Here is a 12,600-nt window from a genome sequence, read left to right as displayed (position 1 = left end):
AGTTTTGCCATTGAGTAGCATTCAGTGATCCTCAGTCTCTGTTGGGAATCGTGTAGAATGGTCTGTGGCTTTTGCTCTAACTTCTCCTTCATCTTTGACTCTGGTCAGGAGTCAGTGATTGGGAAACATGAACTGCAGTTAGAACATTCAGGATCAGTAAGAGTTTTTTAAAATTTCGGTAGTTTTCTTTGGCAGAAGGGTTTAAAAAATCATGTATTATGCCCCACTTACCCTCTTAAAATTATATAGCCTTTTAATTTAATAGCACTTTAAGAGTGGTGATAGCTGCCCCCCTTCTCCCATCTGTAGCAAAGAAATTTGGTGAGTAGGCTAATGTACAGTTAATACAGTTTGATTGTCATAAATAAGGAGATGTTGTTCAGTTGCTAAGTTGTGATTAGGGGTGGTTCTCTAAAACAATTTATAGAGTTAAACGTTTCTGCAACCCAAATAATTTTTGCTAGCCTTTTTCCAATATTTATTTTGCCTACAGTCTACAACTTTAAGTCGCCAGACATTTTGCCTTTCTCTTAGTTGCAGTGTGTGGGATCTAGTTCCCTGACCAGGAATCAAACACCAGGCCCCTTGCATTGGGAGCACAGAGTCTTAGCCATTGGATCACCAGGGAAGTCCCTTATAACTTGCCTTTTTTTTTGATAGGAGCTTATTACATAGGGCTTACCTGGTAGCTCAGACGGTAAAGCGTCTGCCTACAATACGGGAGACCTGGGTTTGATTCCTGGGTCGGGAAGATCCCCTGGAGAAGGAAATGGCAACCCACTCCAGTATTCATACCTGGAAAATCCCATGGGCCGAGGAGTCTGGGGGGCTACAGTCCATGGGGTCGCAAAGAGTCGGACACGACTGAGCGACTTCACTTCACTTCACTTTATTACATAAGCTACAGTTATCAGGCTTCCCTGGTAGCTCAGCTGGTAAAGAATCCACCTGTAATGCAGGAGACCCTGGTTCAATTCCTGAGTTGGGAAGATCCCCTGGAGAAGGGATAGGCTACCCACACCAGTATTCTTGGGCTTCCCTGGTGGCTCAGGCGGTGAGGAATCCACCTGCAGGGTGGGAAACCTGGGCTTGATCCCTGGGTTGGGAAGGTCTGCTGGGGGAGGGCATGGCCACCCACTCCAGTGTTCTTGTCTGGAGAATCCCTGTGGACAAAGGAGCCTGGAGGGTTACCGTCCATGGGGTTGCAGAGAGTCAGATGACTCTCTGAATGACTAAGCACTATTGCATAAGCTACAATTATCAGGATTGTCCCAAAAATTACTTATAGCTTTCTGTTCATTTAAAATTTTGTTTTAAAGTCATGAATCTATTTTTTATCTGGAATGCTTTCTTCCCCTCTCAGAATCTGGTTTGTCTGAAATCTAAACTCCATAGAGCCTTCCCTGTTGACTTTGGCTACCCAGGACCTCCAAGATTCCTGGCTATGAGACACACAATTTCCTGAATGATGTATCCTCATATTTTATTATTTCAGTTATTCTTTGCCTCCCAGGGATCGTCAGACTGTTTTCTGAATTCCTCATGGTCCTAAGCATGAAGCTGCCACTTGACTAAACAGTTCCCCAAATGGTTGTATCTTCTTCATAGAAGCCTTAGGACATTCGTCCCAGTTTCTTAAGTTTCTACAGCGCCTTTGGTGACCTGGCACGGAATTCTCATATGTATATTTAAATTTACTTTAAACTGGAGGATGATTGCTTTCAGTGCTGTGTGGGTTTGTGCCGTACAACAGCGTGGATCAGCTGTATGTGTACTTACCCCACTGTACCTCCACCCTCTGGGTCATCACAAGGCACCGGGCTGAGCTCCCTGTATTATGGAATCCTTATATTGATTGAAATGCCAAGAGATAGTCCTAACCCACCCTTTGCTGTTGTGCCTGGAGCTCTGATAAGCCTACTTTACCACTTAAAAAAATGCTCATAAAGTCAATATAGGAAGTGAGGGGATTTCCCTGATGGCCCAGTGGTGAAGACGCTGCACTTCCATGGCAGGGGATGTAGGTTTGATCCCTGGTCAGGGAACTATGATCCTGTGTGCCATGGGGCATGGCCAAAAGAAAAAAAAGGAAAGGTATCATTTTGATGTTATATGTTCTTAGATAAAATAAAAGAACTTTGATTACTTGGACTCAAAGTCCAAATATTCAAATATTGACAATTATCATTCTTGTCAATCATTATTTGACAATAATCAAAATAAGGTAGATGGCATTCTGTGCACTTTTATTTTTTGTAATATATACACTGAGGATTCCCTGGTGGTCCAGCAGTTAAGATTCTAAGCTACCACTGCAGAGTGTGGGTTCAATCCCTGCTTGGGGAACTAAAATCTCATATGCCACTCCATGTGGCCAAAAAGTAAAAAAAAAAAAGATGTGAACTGCTTCAATTTTTGCTGCTAAGTTTTTTATTTTAAAAGACTATAGAAGTTAAAAAAAATTGAAGCAATGCCCAAAGAGTATTAAAGCAAGTTTCCCCTTCAACACTTTTCCCAACCCTCTATTTCCCAGAGGTAAGAAAAAGAAATGCAAAAAAGCAAAATGGCTGTCTTAGGAGGCCTTACAAATAGCTGTGAAAAGAAGAGAATCAAAAAGCAAAGAAGAAAAGGAAAGATACACCCATTTGAATGCAGAGTTCCAAAGAATAGCAAGGAGAGATAAGAAAGCCTTCCTCAGCAATCAATGCAAAGAAATAGAGGAAAACAACAGAATGGGAAAGACTAGAGATCTCTTCAAAAAATCAGAGATACCAAGGGAACATTTCATGCAAAGATGGGCTCAATAAAGGACAGAAATGGTGTGAACTTAACAGAAACTGAAGATATTAAGAAGAGGTGGCAAGAATACACAGAAGAACTGTACAAAAAAGATCTTCATGACCCAGATAATCATGATGGTATGATCACTCACCTAGAGCCAGACCTCCTGGAATGCAAAGTCAAGTGGGCCTTAGGAAGCATCACTACGAACAAAGATAGTGGAGGTGATGGAATTCCAGTTGAGCTATTTCAAATCCTAAAAGATGATGCTGTGAAAGTGCTGCACTCAATATGCCAGCAAATTTGGAAAAGTCAGCAGCGGCCACAGGACTGGAAAAGGTCAGTTTTCATTCTAATCCCAAAGAAAGGCAATGCCAAAGAATGTTCAAAGTATCACACAATTGCACTCATCTCACATGCTAGTAAAGTAATGCTCAAAATTCTCCAAGCCAGTCTTCAGCAATACGTGAACCGTGAAGTTCCAGATGTTCAAGCTGGTTTTAGAAAAGGCAGAGAAACCAGAAATCAAATTGCCAACATCCACTGGATCATCGAAGAAGCAAGAGTCCAGAAAAACATCTATTTCTGCTTTACTGACTATGCGAAAGCCTTTGACTGTGTGGATCACAATAAACTGGAAGATTCTTCAAGAGATGGGAATACCAGACCACCTGACCTGCCTCTTGAGAAATCTGTATGCAGGCCAGGAAGCAACAGTTAGAACTGGACATGGAACAACAGACTGGTTCCCAATAGGAAAAGGAGTACATCAAGGCTGTATATTGTCACCCTGCTTATTTAACTTATATGCAGAGTACATCATGAGAAATGCTGGGTTGAAAGACTCACAAGCTGGAATCAAGATTGCTGGGAGAAATATCAGTAACCTCAGATATGCAGATGATACCACCTTTATGGCAGAAAGTGAAGAAAAACTAAAGAGCCTCTTGATGAAAGAGAAAGAGGAGAGTGAAAAAGTTGGCTTAAAGCTCAACATTCAGCAAACTTAAGATCTTGGCATCCAGTCCCATCATTTCATGACAAATAGATGGGGAAACAATGGAAACGGTGACTGACTTTATTTTTTTGGGCTCCAAATCACTGCACATGGTGGCTGCAGCCATGAAATTAAAAGATGCTTGCTCCTCGGAAGGAAAGTTATGACCAACCTAGACAGCAGATTATAAAGCAGAGACATTACTTTACCAACATAGTTCAAGGCTATGGTTTTTCCAGTAGTCAAGTATGGATGTGAGAGTTGGACTGTAAAGAAAGCTGAGCACCGAAGAATTGATGCTTTTGAACTGTGGTGTGGGAGAAGACTCTTGAGAGTCCCTTGGACTGCAAGGAGATCCAATCAGTCCATCTTAAAGGAGATCAGTCCTGGGTGTTCTTTGGAAGGACTGATGCTGAAGCTGAAACTCCAACACTTAGGCCACCTGATGCGAAAAGCTGACTTCATTTGAAAAGACCCTGATGCTGGGAAAGATTGAGGGCAGGAGGAGAAGGGGATGTCAGAGGATGAGATGGTTGGATGGCATCATGACTCAATGGACATGAGTTTGGGTAAACTGTGGGAGTCGGTGATGGACAGGGAGGCCTGGCGCGCTGCGGTTCATGGGGTTGCAGAGTCAGACTCGACTGACCTGACCTAGTGAACAGTTTGGCCTGCTGCTGCTCCTGCTGAGTCGCTTCAGTCGTGTCCGACTCTGCGACCCCATAGACAGCTGCCCACTGGGCTCCTCCGTCCACAGGATTCACTAGGCAAGGATACTGGAGTGGGTTGCCATTACCTTCTCCAACGGTTTGGTATGCATCTCTTCAGACCACATGATATTCTGCAACTTGATTTTATTATGTGATAGATCATGGTGTGCTTTCCTTATTAGCCACACACACCTCTCCCACTCTGTGTTTAGTGGTCACAGGGTTGAAATTCTCTCTTATTTTTTTTTTTTTATTGGAGTGTTGTTGATTCACAGTGCTATGTCAGTTTCAGGTGTAGAGCAGAATGAATCAGTTACACGTGTATCCACTCTTCTGGATTCTTTCCCTGTAGAGGCCATTGCAGAGCACTGGCTAAGTTCCCTGTGCTGTGTGCAGGTTCTCAGTTATTTATTATATTTTATACACAGCAGTGGCCTTTGTCAATCCCGGGCTCCCAAGTCATCCCTCCCTCCCTTTCCCCTGATAACCGTGAGTTTGTTCCCTACATCTGTAACTCCGTTTCTGTTTTATAGGTAGGTTCATTTGTGCCCTTTGTTTTAGGTCCCACATATAAGTGATACCATAAATGTCTTTCTCTTTCTTCAGGCAGCATGACAGTGTCTAGGTCCATCTGCGTCACTGCAGATGGCAGTGTTTTGTCTTCTTCTGGCTGAGGGCTGTTCCCCTGTATGTATGTACCATGTCTTCTCTAGCCAGCCCTCTGTTCTTGGACATTCAAGTTGCTTCCATTTCTTGGCTATTGTGAACAGTGCTGTAGTGAACACTGGGGTTCATGTACCTTTTTGAGTCACAGTTTTCTCCAGATATGCCCAGGAGTGGAATTGCTGGATCCCATGGCAGCTCTGTTTTGAGTTTTTGAAGGAACCTCCATACTGTCTTCCATAACGGCTGTAGCAGTTTACATTCCAGCCAGCAATGTAGGAGGCTTCCCTTTTCTCTACTCCCTCCAGCCCATGGGGTCGCAAAGGGTCAGACAGGACTGAGCGACTTTCACCTTCTCCAGTGTTGATTGTCTGTAGATTTTTTGAGGATGGCCATTCTTGTTGTTTTTATTTTGTATCGGGGTCTAGCTGATTCACAGTGTTGTGATCGTCTCAGGTGGACAGGGAAGGGACTCAGCCACACATGTATCCATTCTCCCCCAAGTGCCCCTGGCATCCAGGCTGCCACATAACAGAGACCAGGGTTCCCTGTGCTACACAGTAGGTCCTTGTTGGTGATCCATTTTAAATATCATGTGTGCACACATCCATCCCAACTCCCTACCTATCCCTTCCTCCCATCCTACCCCCCGGCAGTGTAAATTTGTTCTCTGTGAGTCTCTTTCTGTTTTGTTAGTAAGTTCATTTGTATCATTTCTTTTTAGATCCCACATACTAATATAAGTGATGTCATGCAGCATTTCTCCTCTTGTCTGACTCTCTTCACTCAGTATGACAATGTCTAGGTCCATCCACGTTGCTGCAGATGGCGCTGATGGCCATTCTGACCGGTGTGAGGTGATAGCTCATTGTAGTTTTGATTTACATTTCTCTAATAATTAATGATGTTGAGTATCTTTTCTTGTGCTTTATAGCCATATGTATGTTTTCTTTGGAGAAATGTCTGTTTAGAGTTTCCATCTTTTTCTTTTTGACCCTTCCCTGCAGCTTGTGGGATATTAGTTCCTCAGCCAGGGACTGGACCCACGCCCTTGGGAGTGAAAGTGTGGATGCCTCTAACCACTGGAATTCCCTTCTACCCATTTTTTTTAAATTGTTTTTCTTTTTTTCGGATTTTGAGCTGCATGAGATATTTATGTATTTAGGAGACTGATCCCTTGTCATTTGCTTCATTTGCAAATATTTTCTCCCATACTGAGGGTTGTCTTTTCATTTTGTTTATGGTTCCCTTTGCTGTGTGAAAGTTTTTACTTAGGTTTCATTTGTTTATTTTTGGTTTAATTTTCATTACTGTAGGGGGTAATGTAGGGAGATGGTGAAGGACAGGGAGGCCTGGCGTGCTGCAGTCCATGGGGTCACAAAGAGTCGGACACGACTGGGCGACGGAACAAGAGCAAGTGCAGGAGGTGGATCACAAACGGTCTCGCTGTGGTCTGCATCAGAGAGTGTTCTGCTCATTTTCCTCCTAAGAGTTTTATAGTATCCAGCCTTACATTCAGGTCTTTAATCCATCTTGAGTTTATTTTTGTGTATGGTGTTAGGAGTGTTCTACTTTTATTCTTTTATATGTAGCTGTCTAGTTTTCCCAGCACCACTTATTGAACAGACTGTTCTCTGAAATACTTAGGTGTTACTCCATTGAGGATTTTTATGAGATCAACTGAGTACTCTTTCAGGTAAGTCTCTTTTGCATTTTCCATCTTTTATAATAAAGAATGTATACACCCACCTCCTCATTTTTTAAGGAGCTTGGTGTGATGTCAGTTGAGACTGATCTCTAACCAAGAAGCCATTTTCCTTAAAGTCCTAGGGCTTATCTAAATCTCTGATTGCTGATGCCGGGACCATGCCTATTCCACTAGAGACCGAGCCCATTTAGAAAGGTATCTTTATAACTGGGCTTTCCTGGTGGCTCACGTGCCACCTGCACTGCAGGAGGCCCTAGCTACAGACGTATAGTGAAGCACACCACTTTTTAAGCTTCTGCTTGGCTGAGCTGTGCAGTTTGTGGGATGTTAGTCACAGCCAGGGATTGAACCCGTGGCCCCTGGAATGGAGGTGTGCAGTTCTGACCCCTGGACCACCAAAGAATTCCCTGAAGCACACTCTTGAGTACTGCTGCCTAATATGCAATCTGAAAGAAAGTTAAGAAAGCAAAAATACACTTCAAAGGCACACCTATTCATATAAGCTCCATCGTACTTTTGGTGATATTATACATCCCATGTACTGTGATGAGATAACCTAGGCTAGAAGACTGATAACCAGAATGCCAGTTTATTGATGACCATGAAGACAAATTGCAAATAGAAATAGACTACTCATGTCTGCGAGTTGGAATATATATTCTCTCCTGTGAAAAAGCCTGGAAACTTTGAAATGCTATTTTAAGTTGGCTTGGTCATTACGGACTTAGACTAGGAGGTGTGATGTCGCATCCATGACTTTTGTCAGGGACACATATGTGCCCGAAAGACTAGATCACTCACTTCTGCAGGCCAAGGCGGCCCCTCCCCACATCCTAGCAGTGCAAATGTATAGCCGTTTGACTCCACACTTCCCAGACTTCATGTACACTTCTGTTAAGTGCCGGCCACGTCATTATACTCATGCTCACCAACTCAATGGACATGAATCTGAGCAAGTTCCAGGAGATAAAGGACAGGGAAGCCTGCAGTTCATGGGGTTGCAAAGAGTTGGACACAACTGAGCAACTGAACAACAAATGATAACCGTGTTTTCCTAATTAGAAAGAAAAATGTTTCCAAATGTGTTTTTTAAAAATTCTTATTTTGATACAATTTCAGACTTACAGAAAGATTATAAGAGTACTAAGGATTCCCCAAATGTTGATATCTTCCCCCCATTTGTTTTATCTTCCCTCCAGTCTCTCAAGGCAATGGTCCAAAACTTTGCTGAATGTAAATCCTCAAAAATGGCAAGAGCAGATCTGAGGAATATAAAACCATTTTACAAATCAGAAACCCTTCTGATTTAGTTTTTTGGCTGTGCTGTGAGGCATGTGGAATCTTAGTTCCCTGACCAGGTATTGAACCTGTGCCCCCTGCAGTGGAAGGGTGGAGTCTTAACCACTGGAATCTCCAGTGAAGTCCCTACCCTGTTTCTTTTGTTATGTAAATTTAGCATGTGGATGCCATTCCAAATCTTTGTTATGAACACAAGAACAAACCTCCGATACTGAAATTAATGTGGTATTTATAATGAAAGGTCATTACCTTAGAATGCATTCTTCAAATCTGTAAGCCCAAGATATTAAAAAAATTTTTTAAAATATGTTTACGTATAGGTGCAAATCTCCCTGTGATAGTCTGTTTGCCTTTTTACTCTCTTCCAGCTGCAGCAGATGAAGGGGATGGAGGCAAGCAGGCTCATTTGATTTTTTTTATTATTTCCTGAAACCTCTCCAAGATAACCTTTGCAGATTAACTTTGTCCTTTGTGTAAAATAAAATTAGGGTCCCAAAAGCCACTAAAAAATGCTGGTCTCTAGCCTTCTCTTTAGGGCTGTGATTCTGCATCTTGTGATAGGGCAGTGTTTCTTGTGTTACAGAAAGGTTTCTTTTACCATCTTTCATTTTTTGTATTTTTTATATTTATAAAATCTGCTGTTAAATTAAGTAAGACACTAATATAAGTAAGACACTGAAGGAAAGTCCCTACTGTTAACTCTGAAGCCAGGTTTTCCTCCAAGACTGGCCTTGTCTTGACTGAATTTTATTTCTAAAGTAAAATAGGTCTTTCCTTACAAAAAGCCTAGATTGATGACTGGGACCAACTTAATCAGTATTACACCAGGAATAAGAGGCTTCCCTGGTGGCTCAGATGGTAAAGAATCTGCCTGCAGTGTGGGAGACCTGGGTTCAGTCCTTGGGTTGGAGGATACCTGGAGGAGGGCATAGCAGCCCACTCCAGTATCCTGGCCTGGAGAACCCCATGGCCAGAGGAGCCTGGTGGGCGACAGTCCCTGGGGTAGCAAAGAGGTGGACACGACTACACACATGTGTACATGGAAGAAGCACAGAAGGTGTTCTTCCAAACCTTGGGGGAGAAACTCAGGGCTTTCAGGATTTTCAAATGGGGTCAACAGGTCTTGTGAAGATTTTTTTATTTTGGTGGACTGTGGGCCTGGGGCTTGACGTTGTCTGCCAAGAATGCACATACAAGAGGGCCAGCAAGGTCTGCCTACCTTTCCTTAAGTCAAACTGCTTTTTCCTCTTAGATCTGGAACCCAGATCACTTTTTATCAGCAAAAATATATACAGTATCCCCTGTCGATAAATGTGCATTCTTTTCAGTTCAGAGCAATGATGGTAAAGATGATGAAAGAACTTGGGAGGAGAATGGATACACAGAGCAAGAAATTATGTCTTTTTTTTTAAACTTTTCCATTATGTTTTATTACAGGATATTGAATACAGTTCCTTATGTTATACAGCAGGACCTTGTTTATCCATTCTATATGTAATAGTTTGCATCTAACATCTACTAATTCCCAACTCCCAATCCATCCTTCTCCCATACTGCCCTGCCCCTGCAACCACAAGTCTGTTCTCTGTGTCTGTGCGTCTGTTTTATGGATACATTCATTTATGTCATTTTAAAATTATTATTTCTTTATTAAGTGGGCCTTATGAAGCATCACTATACACTAGGATAGTGGAGGTGATGGAATTCCAGTTGAGCTATTTCAAATCCTGAAAGATGATGCTGTGAAAGTGCTGCACTCAATATGTCAGCAAATTTGGAAAAGTCAGCAGCGGCCACAGGACTGGAAAAGGTCAGTTTTCATTCTAATCCCAAAGAAAGGCAATGCCAAAGAATGTTCAAAGTATCACACAATTGCACTCATCTCACATGCCAGCAAAGTAATGCTCAAAATTCTCCAAGCCAGGCTTCAACAGTACATGAACTGTGAACTTCCAGATGTTCAAGCTGCATTTAGAAAAGGTAGAGGAACCAGAGATCAAATTGCCAACATCCATTGGATCATAGAAAAAGCAAGAGAGTTCCAGAAAAACATCCTCTTCTGCTTTATTGACTATGCCAAAACCTTTGACTGTGTGGATCACAACAAACTGTGGAAAATTCTTCAAGAGATGGGAATACCAGACCATCTTACCTGCCTCCTGATAAATCTGTATGTAGATCAAGGAGCAACAGTTAGAACTGGACGTGGAACAACAGACCGGTTCCAAACTGGGAAAGGAGTTATGTCAAGGCTGTATATTGTCACCCTGCTTATTTAATTTAAATGCAGACTACATCATGCAAAATGCCAGGCTGGATGAAGCACAAGCTGGAATCAAGATTGCTGGGAGAAATATCAATAACCTCAGATATGCAGATGACACTACCCTGATGGCAGAAAGTGAAGAACTAAAGAGCCTCTTGATGAAAGAGAAAGAGGAGAGTGAAAAAGTTGGCTTAAAACTCAACATTCAAAAAACTAAGATCATGACATCTGGTCCCATCACTTCATGGCAAATAGATGGAGTAACAACAGAAACAGAGACTTTATTTTTGGGGGCTCCAAAATCACTGCAGATGGTGACTGCATGAAATTAAAAGATGCTTGCTCCTTGGAAGAAAAGCTATGACCTACCTAGACAGCATATTAAAAAGCTGAGACATATAAATAAATAAATAAAAAGCTGAGACATTACTTTGCCAACAAAGGTCTGTCTACTCAAAGCTATGGTCTTTCCAGTAGTCATGTATGGATATGAGAGTTGGACCATAAAGAAAGCTGAGCGCTGAAGAATTGATATTTTTGAACACTGTGTTGAAGACTCTTTAGAGTCTCCTGGACTGCAAGGAGATCCAACCAGTTCATTCTAAAGGAAAGCAGTCCTGAATATTCATTGCAAGTACTGATGCTGAAGTTGAAACTCCAATACTTTGGCCACCTGATGTGAAGAAGTGACTCACTGGAAAAGATCCTGATGCTGGGCAAGATTGAAGGCAGGAGGAGAAGGGGATGACAGGATGAGATGTTTGGATGACTTCATCTACTCCATGGACATGAGTTTGAGCAAGCTCTGGGAGTTGGTGATGGACGGGGAGGCCTGGCGTGGTGCAGTCCATGGGGTGGCAAAGAGTCGGACATAACTGAGCGACTGAATTGATTATTTATTTTTGGCTGTGCTGAGTGGTATGTGGGATCTTAATTTTCCAACCAAGGATCAAGGCTCCCACCCCCTTGCAGTGGGAGCGCAGTCTTAACCACTGGACTGCCAAGGAAGCCCCTATGTCACATTTTAGATTCCCCATGTAAGTGATATCATATGGTATTTGGCTTTTTCTTTCTGTCTTACTTCACATAGTATGATCATCTCTTGGTCCATCCATGTTGTTGCAAAAATATTCGCATTATAGAAGTCCCAGAAGAAGAGAAAGGACCCGAGAAAAATATTTGAAGAGGTAATAGCTGAAAAGTTCCCTAACCTGGGAAAGGAAACAGTCACAGAAGTCCAGAAGTGATGTCCAGGAGATTAACCCACAGAGATACACACCAAGATACAATGTAACCAAAACGACAAAAATTGAAGATTGAGAATATTAAAAGCAACAAATAATGTACAAAGGAACTCCCGTAAGGCTATCAGCTGATTTTACAGCAGAAACTCTGCAGGCCAGGAAAAGAGTGGCACAATACTTAAAGGAGAAAAACCTACAGCAAAGCATACTCTATCCAGAAGACTCTTATTCAGATTTGATAGAGAAATAAAAAAACCTTACAGATAAGCAAAAAGAATTCAGCACCACCAAACCAGCTACAGTAGAGGAAGTTCTGTATTCTTTACCCAAAGGGATCTAGGGTACTCTGTAGTGCTGCTATTAGCATAAGGGTATTTTGCATAATGGTTTATTTATCTCTAAAAACGTGCATAAATTATCTCCTTGATGTTGGCAACAGCCTAGTGAACGTGGTAGGGACCTGCATCATCTCCACTGGGCAAATAAGGAAACTGCAATACAAGGAAATATATCCAACATCATTACTGTTCTATAAGACACAGATTCGTATAAGATATATCCTGTTTTACAGAGAAATTTTGAGTAACAAAAATTTTTATTTTTCATCACAGCTATCTGAAGGTTTAAAAGGAAAATGTTTTGGTTTGGTGATGCATACACGATATCCTATATAGTGGAAGGCAGTAGGTTATCATAGGGCTTCCTTGGTGGCTCAGATGGTAAAGCGTCCGCCTGCAATGCGAGAGACCCGGGTTCGATCCGTGGGTGGGGAAGATTCCCCTGGAGAAGGAAAAGGCAACCCACTCCGGTACGCTTGCCTGGAAAATCCCACGGAGGAACCTACTGGGCTGCAGTCCATGGGGTCGCAAAGAGTTGGACACGACTGAGAGAGAGATTCTAAACCAGCTTTACCACAAGAGCTAAAGGAACTT

This window comes from Dama dama, chromosome 8 (genome assembly GCF_033118175.1).
Source record: "Dama dama isolate Ldn47 chromosome 8, ASM3311817v1, whole genome shotgun sequence".
Lineage (NCBI taxonomy): Eukaryota > Metazoa > Chordata > Mammalia > Artiodactyla > Cervidae > Dama > Dama dama.
This window is presented reverse-complemented; position numbering follows the sequence as displayed.